The sequence below is a fragment of the Peromyscus californicus genome, unplaced genomic scaffold (assembly GCF_007827085.1).
Source record: "Peromyscus californicus insignis strain IS unplaced genomic scaffold, ASM782708v3 Scaffold_3__1_contigs__length_106647218, whole genome shotgun sequence".
NCBI classification, from domain to species: Eukaryota; Metazoa; Chordata; class Mammalia; order Rodentia; family Cricetidae; genus Peromyscus; species Peromyscus californicus.
In genome coordinates, this window is record NW_026294551.1 from 90,818,302 (window position 1) to 90,833,602 (window position 15,301).

The following is a 15,301-nucleotide window of genomic DNA, read 5'->3' on the forward strand; positions in this document are numbered from 1 at the left end:
CCCCTTGCGCTCAGCGTGACTCGCCCGTCGGACTCCGCCCCTTGGACCGGAGCCCCGCCCTCACCTAGCCTGTCTCAAGGCTGCAGCTTCTTTTTTTTTTTTTTTTTTTGGTTTTTCGAGACAGGGTTTCTCTGTGTAGCTTTGCGCCTTTCCTGGAACTCACTTGGTAGCCCAGGCTGGCCTCGAACTCACAGAGATCCGCCTGGCTCTGCCTCCCGAGTGCTGGGATTAAAGGCGCGCGCCCGCCACCACCGCCCGGCGGCTGCAGCGTCTTGAAGCTTGTCAGAGGTGAGGTGCCAGTCACCAGGGGATCAAAGTTTTCTGGCAAGAATTTAGACCCATTTCGGCGATGTGTTTTTTACAGTTTTAGCTGTATTTTACGCGCAGACGTAAAGAGCTTAACTATAGTTCCAGAGTCCTGGGTGGCTGGCTCTGACTGTAAGCTTTGCATTCTTCTATAGTCCATGAACTGCTCGGAATTGTCATCCCTGCTGCAGGTGAAGAATTTGACCACAGTCACATAGTAAGTGGGAAGGATCAGGATTCAACCTCTGACGATGACTTTTCAAGGCACAGGCTCTTGACTGTTAGCGCTACTCTATGTCTTGTACAGTATGCTAGGGTCTGAGTTACAGAAGTATATCAGACAGCCCTCTGAGAGGTCACATCCTGGGAAGCAGATGGACCTGCAAATAGGCCCCAGGACAGACTGACAGCTGAGGATGACCAGGTCCTACTTTGCATTCCTGCCTGTTGTCACAACAGCTTCAAGAAGAGTAGGAATTAGCATGAAATATTAAAGCTGCGCTTGCCAGCATTGTGGCCTCATCATGCTATGTACTGTCTTAGGTACAAAGGAGGGAAACAATTCTTGGACGGTTGCTTTGTTTTTTTTTTCTTTTTTCATTAGGTCAGGGTCTTGTTATGTGGAACAGGCTGGCATCCAGGTCAAAATCCTCCTGCTTCTGCCTCCCAAGTGCTGGGATTGCAGGTGAACTGCCATGTTGAGCTGAGGTTGATTTTGAAGACGCTCACAGACAGAACAAGATGGGAAGGAGACCTGTCAGCTGACTCCAGTGTGCCGGGCTGTGACCAGGTTCCTGGCAACAGCCACTTCCCCTCATTTCTTCATCAAGTAGAATAGATTCCTGAATCAGCTGGAATCTTCAACAGCTGTACCAGCTCTTCACATGATTTTTAAGACTTTACCTGTCTAGCATACTTGGCAGTTAAAACTAGTTGGCCTTCTTAGAAACAAAACAATTTATTCTTTGAGAATTTCACACTAGGTATTTTGCTTCTTTGTTTAAGGAGGAAGCATTTATTTTGAATCGTTTGATATGCTTTGTGCTGATACTGCTTTCCTGCATAATGTAGCTCAGCAGAAATTATGATTTTTTTTAAGTCCCAGGCAAAGCACTGCCAAGGCCCATTTCCTACTGTTCGCACGTCTGTGTCTGTGTAGGACCTTGTTCAAACCTTTCCGAGTGTCCGGCCTGCACCTAAGGACAGCTATGAAATGTGGCCCAACACTAAAACCTTACTAGATTTTTGTTGTTGTTGTTGGGTTTTGGGGGGAAGGGGTTTACTAATTATGTGAGTCTCAGGTGTGACCTTTAGATGACAATGACAATGTCACATTGCAATGTCGTAAGTTTGGACATGCCTACAAGTTGCTTCTGGAGAACAGGCGCTGTTCGCTGCTTGCTGTTCCTGGGAGTGTATTAGACATAACCATGTGTGTACTAGACACAGACTGCCCACAGAACCACTGTGCAGCTGAACCAAACAGACAAGAGAGGGTGAGAGCACCAGAACCAGAGGAGAGAAGGCAGCTATTTCCTGCCTCCCTCACATATTACTTTTTGTTTTCTTAAAATCTGCTGTGATACATACAGAGTATCCTAAGACCCTTTTGAAGCAACTGTTTACATTGTTGTCAAACGATCTCTAGGACTCATACTAGAGCCCAGGATAGACTCGCTCTGGTGATCCCCCTGCCGTGGCCTCTCAAGTGGTAGGATTACAGGCAAGTGCCCTGTGCTCTCTAGATGTTTCTCATGTGTGTTAAAGAACAGCCTCCCACCAGCCCTCTCACCTGGCAACGACTGTTTTACTTTCTGTCTCAGCGTGTTTGGCTGTGGTAGGAACCTCCTAAAAGAGGTTCACACAGCAGTTCACAGTGGGCTTATTTCACTAAACATAATATCTTCAAGGTTTATGTGTGTGCGTAAGAGAGGAGGGGGGAGCGGGATTTAATTATGTAAGCTAGGCTGCCCTAGAACTGCCTCAACTTGTGATTTTCTTGTCTCCAGCTCCTGGATGCTGGGAATATAAACAGCTCTATTTTAAGGCTAATATTGCACTGAATGTACATTGTTAAAACAGTCTGCTTGGCTGGGCAGTGGTAGCGTACACCTTTAATCCCAGCAATCCAGAGGCAGAGGCAATCAGATGTTCTAGGCCAGCCTGGTCTACGAAGTGAGTTCTAGGACAGCCAGGGCTACACAGAGAAACCCTGTCTCAAAAAACAAAACAAAACAACATATTGTATGTATATGTGTGCTTTGCCTTTATGTATGTCTGTGCAACACATGTGTGCCTGATGCCCTTGCAAGTCAGAAGAGGATATTGGATACCCTGGAACTGGGGTTATGGATAGTTGTGAGCTGCTATGGGGGTTGCTGGGAACCAAACCTGGGCCCTCTGTAAGAGGAGCAGATGCTCTTAACAGTTGAGCCCTCCCTCCAGTCCCTTCCCTATGTGATGGGTATTTTAGTCATGAAGTTTCGTATTTTAAGTACGAATCTAATAAAATGGGGGTGAAAACAGGCTAACAAAACATGTCCAAAAGACAACATAAGAGATAAGCCACAAAACCAAAGTACAAGTGGCCCTTGTCTACATCTGCCCCCAAAGGCAGACCACATTGAGGCCTGAAGGGGGTGTTAGTCTCCAGTCTCTTCAAGATCACACATTTTGGGTTTCTTTGTTTGTTTTGAGACAGGGTTTCTGTATGTGGCCCTGGATGTCTTGGAACTGGCTCTGCAGACCAGGCTGGCCTCAAACTCACAGAGATCTGCCTGCCTCTGCCTCCAGAGTGCTGGGATTAAAGGCGTGGGTCACCATCACCTGGCCTGTTTTCTTTTTTAAAATAATTTTTTAAAGCCTTCTTAAAAAATGTATGTGTATGTATATGTATGTATATGTACCTGTGTGATATTTATGTGTACCTCTGCAGAGGCCAGAGATCATCATAACTGATGTGGAGACAGGGTCCTCTGCAAGAGCCTCAAGTGCTCATAACTGCTGAGCTAACTCTCCACCCTCCCTTCTGCTTTCTTTTTAAGGTGTTTTTTTTTTTTTTTTAACAGTGAAGCCCAAGAGTCCTGCATGTCTGTCCTGCCTGCATCAAGGTTGCTCCTGCATCCCTTGGCAGCAACTGTAGATTGTGGTTTTTCCACCTCACTCCTGTGCTTCTCAGCACAAGTTTTGGCATATAGCCAAAGGCCACAAATCACACTAAGAAGTTAGCCCACGGGCCTCCCAGGAAGCTGTGGTGGTTTGATAAGAATGGCCTCCATGGCCTCATATATTTGAATGCTTAGTTACCAGGGGACTGGCACTATTTGAAAGGATTAGGAGGTGTGACCTTGTTGGAGTAATGTCACTGGAGGTGGGCTTTGAGGTTTCAGAAGCCCAAGCCAGGTCCAGTGTCTTTCACCCTTCCTGTTGCCTGTGGATCTGATTTAGAACTCCCAGCTACCCATCTAGCACCATGCCTGCTTGCATTCTGCCATGCTTCCTGCCATGATGATAATGGACTAAACCTCTGACACTGTAAGCAAGCCCCAATTAAATGTTTTCTTTTATAGGAGATGACATGGTCATGGTGACTCTTCACAGCAATAAACACTAAGACAAAGCCATAATGCCCTTTGAGACCCAGTTGGGATCAGCTGCAGGTGCATGCCCATTGAGGAGCTGAATCCTGTCCCGGCTTCAGTGTATCTTCCGGCCAGAAACCACATCTGGCCAGGAATATGGAATAGGCTGGGTTCCGTGTGCTTGTGTGTATGAATCTGTGATGGGGGAACACAGCCTCGTGTTACACTCCAGCCACCATACCCTCAGCAGCCACAGCTATGAACACCGTTGCTTCCTCTGTTTGCAGGCTGTGTGTGATGGTTCATGTTGGCTGTCAGCCTGCCTGAATCTGGAATTAGCTGGAAGACAGTTGGACACACCAGGGAGGGCTTTTCTTGATCAGGTCATTCAAAGAGGGAAGACCCAGCATAAAAGAGGGTGGAACCCTTGGGTGGCAATCCAGATATGAGATCCAAGGGAGAAGCTTGTGCACTGAGCAGCTACTGGGTTCTTTGCTTCTGCGGTGTGAAGACAGCCACTGTCTGGGATGAACCCAGGCCATACTGTGTAAGCGATCTAATAAATGCCCTGTTCGTATATATTCATTCTATAGGTTCTGTTCCTCTAGAGAACTGCTGCACAGCTGTAAACTTAGTCTATATGACATCTAACTTTCACTCAACCTCTGGACTCTGAACTTGAGCTGATTGAGAATGAAGACAAACTTTGATAGACAATGTCAACCTGAGGCTGGAGAGCTGGCTCAGCAGTGAAGAGCACTGGCTGCTCTTCCAGGGGACTCCAGTTTGATTCTCAGCACACACAGTGGCTCACAACCCTTTTAGGTTTTGTGCTGTCCTCTTCTGGCCTTAGGCCCTGCATGAACATGGTGCACAGATTTGCAGGCAAAACACCTGTACTAACATAGACAAATCTCAAAATACTCAAAATAACAAAACCCCCCCACACAGAACTTCCTAGTAAGCTACTCATTATAGTCACTTGACTCCACTTAGCAGGTTACACCTCTGATGTGGTCGGCAACCACTCTGTGAACTGGGTATGTATTCTACAGATACAAATCAAGTTTGCGTGTTTTTAAGAATTACTGAAGTTGATGTGAAACACACACATCACACCCAGGAATGGGAGCACGAGGATGGAAACTAACAGAAACAAGCATGTGACGCCTACAGTCAGGCAGGGTTGGTGACCTGATACTTTAATTTTCACAGCCTTGAAGATGGGCACTGCCTGCCTATGATCCTGACGTTCTGGAGGCAAGAGGAACATGACTTCAAGGCCAGCCAGCTTGGGTTACATAGTGAGGTCTTACCTAAAAATGACAGTAATGGATGAAAAATTAAAACAAGAAAGAACAGTTCTTGCTTTTGGTTTTTGTTGTAGCTTTTCATATAGGGAGAATGAGCAGGGAGTGGAGTTGGGTGGTACAGCATGTTTCTGACATATGCACGGCCCTGTGTTCTATTTCAGCATGCAAAGGAAAACAGGCTGTTTAATTCATTCTAACCAAAGGCTGATTTCCCAGGGGTGGCAAGTATTCCAGCCTGAATCAATCTTGAAGTTTAATGGAGTCTAAAACCCACATGCCAGTGGGAGCCAGACAAGTAAAGGCAGCGGGCAGTTCAAGCCCGTGCAGGAGGGAAATGAGGATGCCAGGCAACCAGGTCTAACAGGCATTCATGGGACTTTCACATCGAAAATGCTAGAATTGGGTTAAAACCAAAAATACAAGGACAAACAAACTCAGAGTCAAATCTCAGCACAGGTTGCTAGTTCCCGAGTTAGCTCCAGTGGAGGAACACTTCAATTAGAAAACATACTAGGCCTTGGAAAAAGGAGCCTGGGCAAGGAGCTGCAAGAGACCTGGTTCATCTGGTTAAGAAGGGATCTAGGAGCTGAGTGGTGGTGGCGCACAGCTTTAATCCCAGCACTCAGGAGGCAGAGGCAGGCGGATCTCTGTGAGTCTGAGGCCAGCCTGGTCTACAGAGTGAGTTCCAGGGCAGCCAAGGATTACACAGAGAAACCCTGTCTTGAAAAAAAAAGGGGGGGGGGGGCGGGAAGAAGGGATCTGGGGAATAGCAGTGAGGAAGCCTGAGGACCACCTATCAGGCCTGGTGTGCAGGCGAACAGCAGTGTGAGCCCAGTGGGCTCTGAGGGTGCCAGTTGGTATCCTGAAACCAATCAGACAACCCCCTGCCTCAGAAACCAGAGCCCCGCCCTTCTCCCTCCACAGGCACAAAGAGCAAGGCCTACCACAAGCTACTGTACTGTTCCACCTATAAACATCTGAGAGACTGACAGGGGTGGATGAGAAGGCTTTCATTTATAAAATAATGCAAATGCCACTTGACATTAGAAAACAGTTCCAATTTTTATTCATAAATTATCAAAACTGCAGAAGGAGATTTACAAGAGTGACAGGTCAGTAGCAAAACAGGTGGACAATGAAACACATCAGACACACTTTGAAAAGTTTGAAGAGACACCAGACAGGCCTCTGCAGTCAGCCCTGGCTGCCTGACAGCCGGTTTCACCCCTGTATCCTCAGTGAGCTCCCTGCACTGGCCTTTCTCTGTCCCAAGTTGCCGAGACTTGGCTTTGCATTCGAGAATTTTTTCCCTGTCTTTGTCTGGTTCCAGCCTGGCGATAACCACCTGTTAAGAGACAAAACAGAGTTTTAATGGAAGGAATTTATAATCTCCATAACCCCCGACAGTAGAGCCTCCGTTAGGTTCCTCCTGCCAGCCAACCTCAGGACCTCAGATTCCCAGAGATTCCCACAAGACCATCTATGCAGTTCAGTCATATGTTGGTTATGGCTGAAAATTGTTCTTACATCCCTGGCTGGCAATATATACTGCTTAGAAAAAATCTGGATTCTCACCAGCTCCTGGGTAATAATGCAGGAACTATGAAGACAGGACCCTAACTAACCACTCGGGTTTATGGATCTGAAACTCAGAGAAGAAAACTCCTCCAGCAGTGTAAAATCAGAGCTCAAAGGTGAACAGCACATCTTACCTGGGTGAAGATGCCCAGGAAGAGAGCTTTGCCCTTTTCTCTCAGGACTTTTTCTAACGGACTTGTGATGCTTAGAATGCCTGAGCCCTCTTGCCACCAGCTTGGGGATACATCATGAAGAAGGGCAACACAGAAGAGCCAGTGGTTCTCAACCTCCCTAATGCGGTGACCCTTTAATACAGTTCCTCATGTTGTGGTGACTCCCAACCATAAGATTATTTTCATTGCTACTTCATAACTGTAATTTTGGTACTGTTATGAATCATAATGTAAATATCTGATATGCAGGCTATCTGCTTTAGGACCCTGTTGCGACCCACAGGTTGAGAGCCAGTGCTCTAGACTCTTGTTGAGGCCACTAAGCCTGCCTGGCCTACCTCTAGGCCTCAACCACTCCCACCTACACAGACAGTCCGGACAGGCCAACGCTCAGCCAGGGAACCCTGCCTTGCTGGGGTGGATGCTCATGTAGACAGTTGTGCTGTTAGTCATCTCATGCTGTCCCTGCTTGATGTAGCTGACAGACTGAGTTCTGTACACTTGGACTGTCTTGCTGACCTGCTGACCTTTGTAGTGTCCTCAAACCACCTAGGACAGCACAGCACATGGAGGAAGCTGTCAGGAACACATGGGCTGTTACAAACTTCTGAACAAAAACAGACTTGGAAGTCAGAGCTGGCTATTTTTGTGCTATATAACTGTCTTATGGTTCGTTGTGTAGAGAATCTTCACCTTTATTTATTTACTTAAGGAAGAAGGAAAATCTTCCTCAGCCAGGGATAGTCATTATAGAAGTAGTCTTGAGATTAACAAATATAGGGCAGGCAAGATGGCTCACCAAGTAAAGACCATTGCCACCAAGCCTGAGGACATGAGTTCGATCACTGGGTCCCACACAGTAGAGAGAACTCCCACAAGTGGTCCTTTGACCTCCACAAATGCACTGTGGCACATAACATGAATAAATAAATAAGTAAACGTTTTCAAAAGTAGGAGTTCTCTATATGAATAGTCATTCTCTAAATGAAGACAGAAGCCAGGGTTTTGCACATTAGGCAAGTTCTACCACCAAGCCACATTCTAGCTTTCAACACCTGACAGAAAATGGTGTCAAGAAAATTTTATAGCTGGTCGGTGGTAGTGGTGGTGGCGGCAGTGGCGGCAGTGGCGGCAGAAGCAGCAGCAGCAGCAGCAGCAGCGCATGCATGCCTTTAATCCCATCATTTGGGAGGCAGAGGCAGGAGGATCTCTGAGTATGAGGCCAGCTCTACAGAGCGAGTTCCAGGACAGCCAGGTCTATCTACACAGAGAAACCCTGCCTCGAAAAACAAAAAGAAAAGAAAAGAAAATTTCCAAAGACTATCATGCAACCATTTGAAACCCTCAATTTTAAAGCTACATTGTGGGCCTGGGGATGCAAGAGCACTTGCCTAGAGTGTACAAGGCCCTGGGTTCAAACCTAGCACCACAAACACAAAACTAACCCGTGGCGGGGAGTGGAGTCAGTGGCGGAGGACGGGCTTAGTATGCACAGGCCTGGTACTGCATACATAGGTCTAGCACAGTAGCACCTGCCTGTAATTCCAGCACTCAGGAATCAAGGTCATCCTCCACTCCATGCTCTGTATCATTTAACTTGAGTTTCAGTTTCTTCATGTCTAAAAGAAAACACAATTCACACCTCATATGTACTTTTTAAAACTCTTTATCCTACCTATCCTATTCATCTAGTTCATAGATTTTTTTCCCTAGTCAACAAGTATTAACTGAGCCCTGCTAGGAGCCAGGCTCTGGACCAAGAGACCCGGCAACAAGCAGGACAGCTCTCTGGTTCATGGACCTTAAGTGTGAGGGGCAATAAGCAGCTCACAAGTAAATACGCAAATGTCATCGCTGATCAGGAAAGGAGACAGGAGCAGTGACTCAACTGACACAAACGGCTTTTGTCACAAGAGGACGACGGGCGCTGGGATTATGACCCTACTCCGTGAGGACTACCAGGGTCACTAAGGAAAGTCACAGGACATCTGGTGAGATATGTCACTAACTGACATACAGAAGCTGAGAGGAAAATCAGATTTTAGAAGCAGTGGGAGTGTTAGGATCAAGACCGCTCTAGGGGTCTGAGCTTGTGTCTCAGTAGCAGAATGCTTGCCTAGCAGGTTTAAGGCCCCTGGTTTGCTCTCTACCACCACAATTAACCAACAACAACAAACCCCAGCCTTAGCTAAATAGTGACATCCTGTCTCAAATTAATTTCAAAAAGTGGGGAGTTGCTATCACAGAGCACACACTGAAAGCTTGGAGAGAATACTAAACAGGAGGAATGTTAGACCAGACCCAGGCCTTGATGAACTCCAGGAGTTAGGTAGGGATCAGAGGGGGGGGAAAACAACCAGAAGAGGAGTCTGGGAAGTTGCAAGCCACTGCAAGCATGAACTCAACTATGGTGGTGCCACCTGTTAATAAATGTGGCCACTGTACTGGGCCACAGAGGCGCTCTCAGCTCAAAGCAGATTTTACAAGGCCGCAGGGGTGAGACTGGAGGCCATCCACAAGTGAATGGGAGCACAGTTGTAGGCAACTTTTTTTGGGGAGGGGGGCACCACACAAGTCTCACTATGTAGTCCAGGCTTCCTCCGTCCTGTTCACAGCTAATGTTCAGAACAACGAATGCCTGCTAAGTGCATAGTACTCCTTCCAGCAACCAACCTAATTTCCAATTTCATCCCCCACAGCCCCGTCACACCCTATGCTCCAGTCACTGGGAACACATGGTCTTTGATGGTTTTGCACCTCTGACTTGCTGCTACCAACTCATTTTCCCTGTCGCACCTAGCATCGTTATATGGTCGACTCCCTCAGATTGCTGTCCACCAAGTCTGCTAAACTCATGAGATACTGTAGCACTTTCTCCTTCAAAGACTGGCTCAAGGAGCCATCATGGGCTAGCTATACTTGGCAAACTACAGGTCAGTGGGCTAAATTGAGAAAGCAGATGTTTGCAATCTCGGCATATTATTACTATTATCGAGGAACCGAATGCACTGAAGTGGCCTTGCTGAGGTCTTAGGGTACGTGACTTTTCCGGGATTTCATGCTAAGGGGGTAACTGAGCCATATGCCCCTGGGTAACTAGAACCCGAGGACTCCTGGATGTACCTGGATCTCATTGTCCTTGCGGGCGGGCACGGAGCGGACGTTGTACTTCTGTCGCAGTCCTTGGACAGCCGGGAAGACATGGTCTTCCGGAGCACGTGAGAGGGGACATTGAAGTGGCTTATGCTGCGGTCCGAGGTCACCAAGAGGTGGAACTTCCCGGTGATCGCCTGTTAAGAGCACAGGACGCAGGAAAGAGCCAGGTCTCTATCCAAGAAGGGGTCGTGGGAAAAACCACTCTCTGGCCAGTTCCGGCTCCGGTGCAGTGCGCGCAGGGCCGGATATGACAGTTGCAGTCGCAGAAGGCATGCGAGTCTCCGCTTCCTGCTGCAGGAAAGCCGGACAGCGCCCCCTGCGGCTGGAGTCGGGTCTCGGCGTTGGTCCCGCCCAGTAGTAGAGCGGGCAGGGAAGCAGGCTGGAACCCCTAAGTCTTAGGGCCTAAGAGGTGGGAACGCTTTGTAGGGCCTGCAACAGAAACTCATCGACGCCTCTCTGGCTTCAGTTTCCGGTTTTGTACTGGGGACCGAATCCAGGCTTTTAGGACCTTTTCTAGCCTGGCCTGGTGTCTCATTCCTGTCATTCCAGTACTGGAGAGGAGGAGCCCAGGGGATCAAAAGTTCAAAGCTAGCTTAGACTATATGAGACCCTCTCTCAAAAACAAAACAAACAGTCAGGACCTGTTCTTTTGGGTAGACAGGCATTAGCCGACTCGGAGGCCACTGAGGGTGGGCTTTCCCTTCAGATCAGCTCGGCCTGCCAGATCTCGTTTCCTTCGTAACACACTAATTTTAAGGAAGGGAAGCACCACAAATTGCCCCTCCTTGAGGTTTGCCCGCTAAAATGCCGACCTTGCTTGCCATGACAGTTCTTCACCCCCTCCCCTCAATACCCCACAAGCTGCTTCAGGCCTCCACTGCCCAGCCTGTCTATATTCTTGGACTCTTTCTTGGATTCTATCTTTTTCCTCCTGGTAACAGTCAAGATTTACAGTTTGCCTGCCCTGTTAGTTTCTCTAAAATTCCCATGAGATGGTTCTCAAAACTTCATTCTGAGTCCATTTTTTTAAAAAATTATTTTTTATCAGTAAGACTAAAACCCACTCCCTATTTTCCAATAACACTTCTATCACTGAGCCATATGCAGTCCCAATTCCTTTAGTTTCTCACCATTCTCAAACACGCCACCCTCACCCCCATTGCCCTCAACAAAGGAGTCTGTAGAAGTTTTTCATTAAGCGGCGCTGTTTACCATGTGAGAGAAGCCACAAGGCACAACAAAACCCACTATAAGACTTTATTAAGGGAAGAGAATAGAAAAGATGTGCATAGGCCTATGGAATGAGCGTGGAGGAAAAGAGAGAAGGAATAGGTGGATCCCGCTTTTATAGGTCCCGTTCCCCCCTCCCCCCCCACATGTGCATATGGGCTTACAGCTATGTCGCCATGTGCTGTGGGAGTGGCTAGGAATTCTAACAGAAGTCACATGGGTATGTACTGCACAGTTGTTCTCAGCATCCTGGTTACAGCACCTCTGTCCATGGATATTCAAGTCCATTCCATCATAATGCTTGATATAACCCATGCATGTCCTCCTGCAACTTAATCGTGTCTAGATACAACATCTAGTACAATGTAAAGGCTATATGAATTCTTATACTGTATTGCTTAGGAAATGAAAAGAAAAATCTGTACATGTTCAATACAGATGAACAATTTTTTTTTGTCTAAATATTTTCCGCCTGTGTCTGGTTCAATTTGTGTGAACTCTGCCCATATGGCAGACTGATTGTACATTGTCCACATTCTTTAAACATCATGACACACCATTCAAAAAGCCATCTGACTGGCTTCTTCAGAATTAGTAAGCTCAAAATGCACGATTTTGGGCCCTACTACAATTCTATAAAAACATGTGGTGGGGGCTGGAGAGGTGGCTCAGAGGTTAAGAGCACTGGCTGCTCTTCCAGAGGTCCTGAGTTCAATTCCCAGAACCCACATAGGTGGCTCACAACCATCTACAGTGGGATCTGATGCCCTCTTCTGGCATGCAGACTTATGCGTAGAGCCACTCAAACATAAAAAATATAAATAAATTAAAAAATTTTTAAAAAATCACATGATGGGCTGGGCGGTGGTGGTGAACACCTTTAATCCCAACACTTGAGAGGCAGAGGCAGGCGGATCTCTGTGAGTTCGAGGTCAGCCTAGTTACATAGAGTTCCAGGACAGCCAGGGCTACACAGAGAAACCCTGTCTCAAAAAAACAAAAACAAAACAAACACACAAAAAGCCCACATGGTGGAAGGTCAGAGTTATATCTGAATTGATTTAAATTAAACTAGAATTTAATTTGTTGGTGCTGGGGATTGAGTCCAGTAACTCAACACATTAAACACACACTCTACACTGACTTACACTCCCTGTCCCTCAAATCTGAACTTTTAAAAAAGCATTCTCTCACCTTCCAAAGGTTTTTGAGTAGCAATGTTGTTGTTTTGTTTGTTTGTTTTCACACACACACACACACACACACACTCATAAAGTCATAGCTGGTCCCAAGTGTGTCTTTCATGCTGGATCTGGGAACTGCCTGCTTTATAGTCTTAATTTTCTGTTCTGTAGAACAAGAATGCCAGAATTCAATGGGTTTCCTCTAGTGTTCAGAACAGTGCCTGGCACAAAGCAGGTATCAGTCTTCCTAAAAAGAGCAGGTGTGTGGAGCTCCCTCAGAATAATCCAAAGACAGCCTTTGCATTTGCTCTAATCTTCACATTTAGACTTTTCATGCTGGGGACTGGCACTCTAATATTGAGCTGTATCTTTGCCGTCTAACACTTAGCTATATAGAGCTCACAAGAGTCCTAAAATTAATCTCAATGATGCAAACTGTCAGCTTTCTGTGTGATGAAAACATGAGCGATGCAACACGCTGGCGAGAGTGTGAAGTGTGCTTCCTTTGCTTTTTTAACTGCTTGAGAGAGCTTTGGGAAAGATCCAGCTCACCATCGTGAGAGTCCGTGGTCGCCCCCCCCACCCCCCCCCCACCCCCCGACGCACCTCCGAGTCCTAGACTGGCCCTTCCTCGGCCAAGTAACGAGCTTGGCTCCACCTCTGTTGGAAGATTGCTGGTAGCGCGGGCGCCACCTGCAGGTTAGTCGGATTAAGACACGCTGCTCATCCTCTGAGCATGAAGTCTTGGCCCTGGCTGTGCCATAGTCTGAGAAGGAAGCACCTGCCCTGTGAAGGCCCCTCCCTGAGCACTGTAGCAGTTGGCGAGGAGGGAAGAAAAAGGCTTCCAGCTTCCGCTGTTTTCGAGTTAGAAGACCGAAGAAGCTTATTCTGTGTAAAGTATTATTCATTCATCATCTCTAGCCCTCCCACTCATCCATTCACTGTACATTTGCTGAACACCTACTTTGTGCTAGATGCTGGCTATGAGGTTGCAACGTTCACTTAACAGATGGAGACTCTTGAGATGCAGAAAGAATGTCTTGCCCAATGCCGAAAGCCTCCTTCAGGCTGATCCTGTGCACATTCCTAGCTTATTAGAGTTGGTTATGGGAGTCCAACACGGGTATTACTGGACCTTTGGCTATTGCAGGGTTCTGTTCAGGACTTTATTCCAGAGGCCCCTGCAATCAGTGTTGGAGATTTTTGGAGAAAGGCTCCACTTTGGCAAAGTATGCTACTGCAGTTAGAGATGTAGAGACCATAGTGACTTCAATGCCATCCATTGCCACTGTGTCTGGGTTGCAAGGGTTTGGGAAAGGGTCATCAGTGACCTCAAACGAGTACTGTGATTAACGGTGTGTGCCACCATGCCCAGTGTCTGTCCATCACTTTCAATGAAAACACAGGGGCAGGTGCCAGCATGACTGTGCCCAGAAAGGGTCAGAGGTCGTATTCATAGCAATCATGGAAGTTAGTCCATTCATTCACTCACTGGCTCCTTTGTTCACTCTTCTGCACATTGAAGTCATTCCCCACACATTTCCTCAAATGTTCATTCACTTATTGATTTATTTGGCACCTACATGAAGCCATGTACAGAGCATGATGGGAGATTGTGGAGCACTTTAACTGTTATAATCTCAGTCTCTCACAGGTTGATATAAAGCAGTGGTTCTCAACCTGTAGGTCATGACCCCTTTGGCAAATTTCTCTCTCTCAAAAATATTTACAGAGCCAGGCGGTGGTGGCACATGCCTGTAATCCCAGCACTTGGGAGGCAGAGCCAGGCAGCTCTCTGTGAGTTCAAGGCTAGCCTGGTGTACAAAGTGAGATCCAGGACAGGCACCAAAGCTACACAGAGAAACCCTGTCTCAAAAAAACTAACTAACTAACTAAATAAATAATAAAAAAATAAAAAATAAATTAAAAAAATTTACATTATGATTCCTAACAGTAGAAAAATTACAGTTAAGAAGTAGCAATGAAAATAACTTCATGGTTGGGGTCAGCACAATATGAGGAACTGTATTACAGGGTCGCAGCGTTAGGAAAGGAGAGAATCACTGCTTTAAAGGGAACAAAAGACGAAAGAGAAACACAGCAGACTCTCCCGCCCCGATCCTCCTCCTCCATTTCCCGCTTTCCCTTTTGACACAGCTCTGATCATCTTGGGGCTGAGGCGGACCCCCGTGTTTCTTCATAACCCTGTACTCAGGCAGGTCTGAGTTGGAATTCCAACTGGACCACCTGCTAGTTGCGTGACTGGGATGCAATTACGCCTGCTTCTTCCTGGCATGCTGAGAATGCCCAATCCTCCCAATGATGGGTTAGAATAAAATGCATGACCTCATCAGCAAAGCACTGGCAGGAGACAGCTGTGGGGAGACAAGGGTCTTCAGAGAGTGTTCTTTTACAAATGTCCCCCTCACATGTGCACACTACCATATGTGTCTTCAGATAATGAACCTTCTAGAAGCACACACCGGACTTCTCTGATTGTTGTTTTGGTGCTGGGGGAGTAAGCCTAGGGCTTTTAACACAAAGCTACACCTCCAGCCCCCAAACCAGTTTTAAAATAATGTAAATTTTATTTATTATTATGTGTGTGTGCGCGAGGGTGGGGTGGGTATCAAGTGCCATGGCATGCATGTAGAAGCCAAAGGACAAACTGTGAAGACTGTTGTCTCCTTCTATCTTTACATGTTTTCTGGGATTGAACACAGGGCATCAGGTACCTACTGAGCTAGCTTGCTGGCTCTTAAAATATTTTTTTTCAATTA

General features: G+C 46.9%; 2 long non-coding RNA genes across 3 annotated transcripts; one reads left to right on the forward strand and one right to left on the reverse strand.

Annotated features, from left to right (window-relative positions):
* Positions 1-107: 107 nt before the first annotated feature.
* On the forward strand, positions 108-5,245 carry LOC128121864 (uncharacterized). The gene is made up of 3 exons (XR_008222278.1): positions 108-288; positions 462-523; positions 5,103-5,245. It is a non-coding gene; the product is annotated as an uncharacterized LOC128121864 (long non-coding RNA).
* A 992-nt stretch (positions 5,246-6,237) lies between these two features.
* On the reverse strand, positions 6,238-10,361 carry LOC128121682 (uncharacterized). Of its 2 annotated transcripts, none has more exons than XR_008222235.1 (3): positions 10,075-10,361; positions 8,397-8,570; positions 6,238-6,545 (listed from the first exon to the last, which is right to left on the reverse strand). It is a non-coding gene; the product is annotated as an uncharacterized LOC128121682 (long non-coding RNA). The 2 variants fall into 2 exon arrangements; XR_008222236.1 differs by lacking the exon at positions 6,238-6,545 and adding an exon at positions 7,381-7,500.
* Between the last annotated feature and the right edge of the window lie 4,940 nt (positions 10,362-15,301).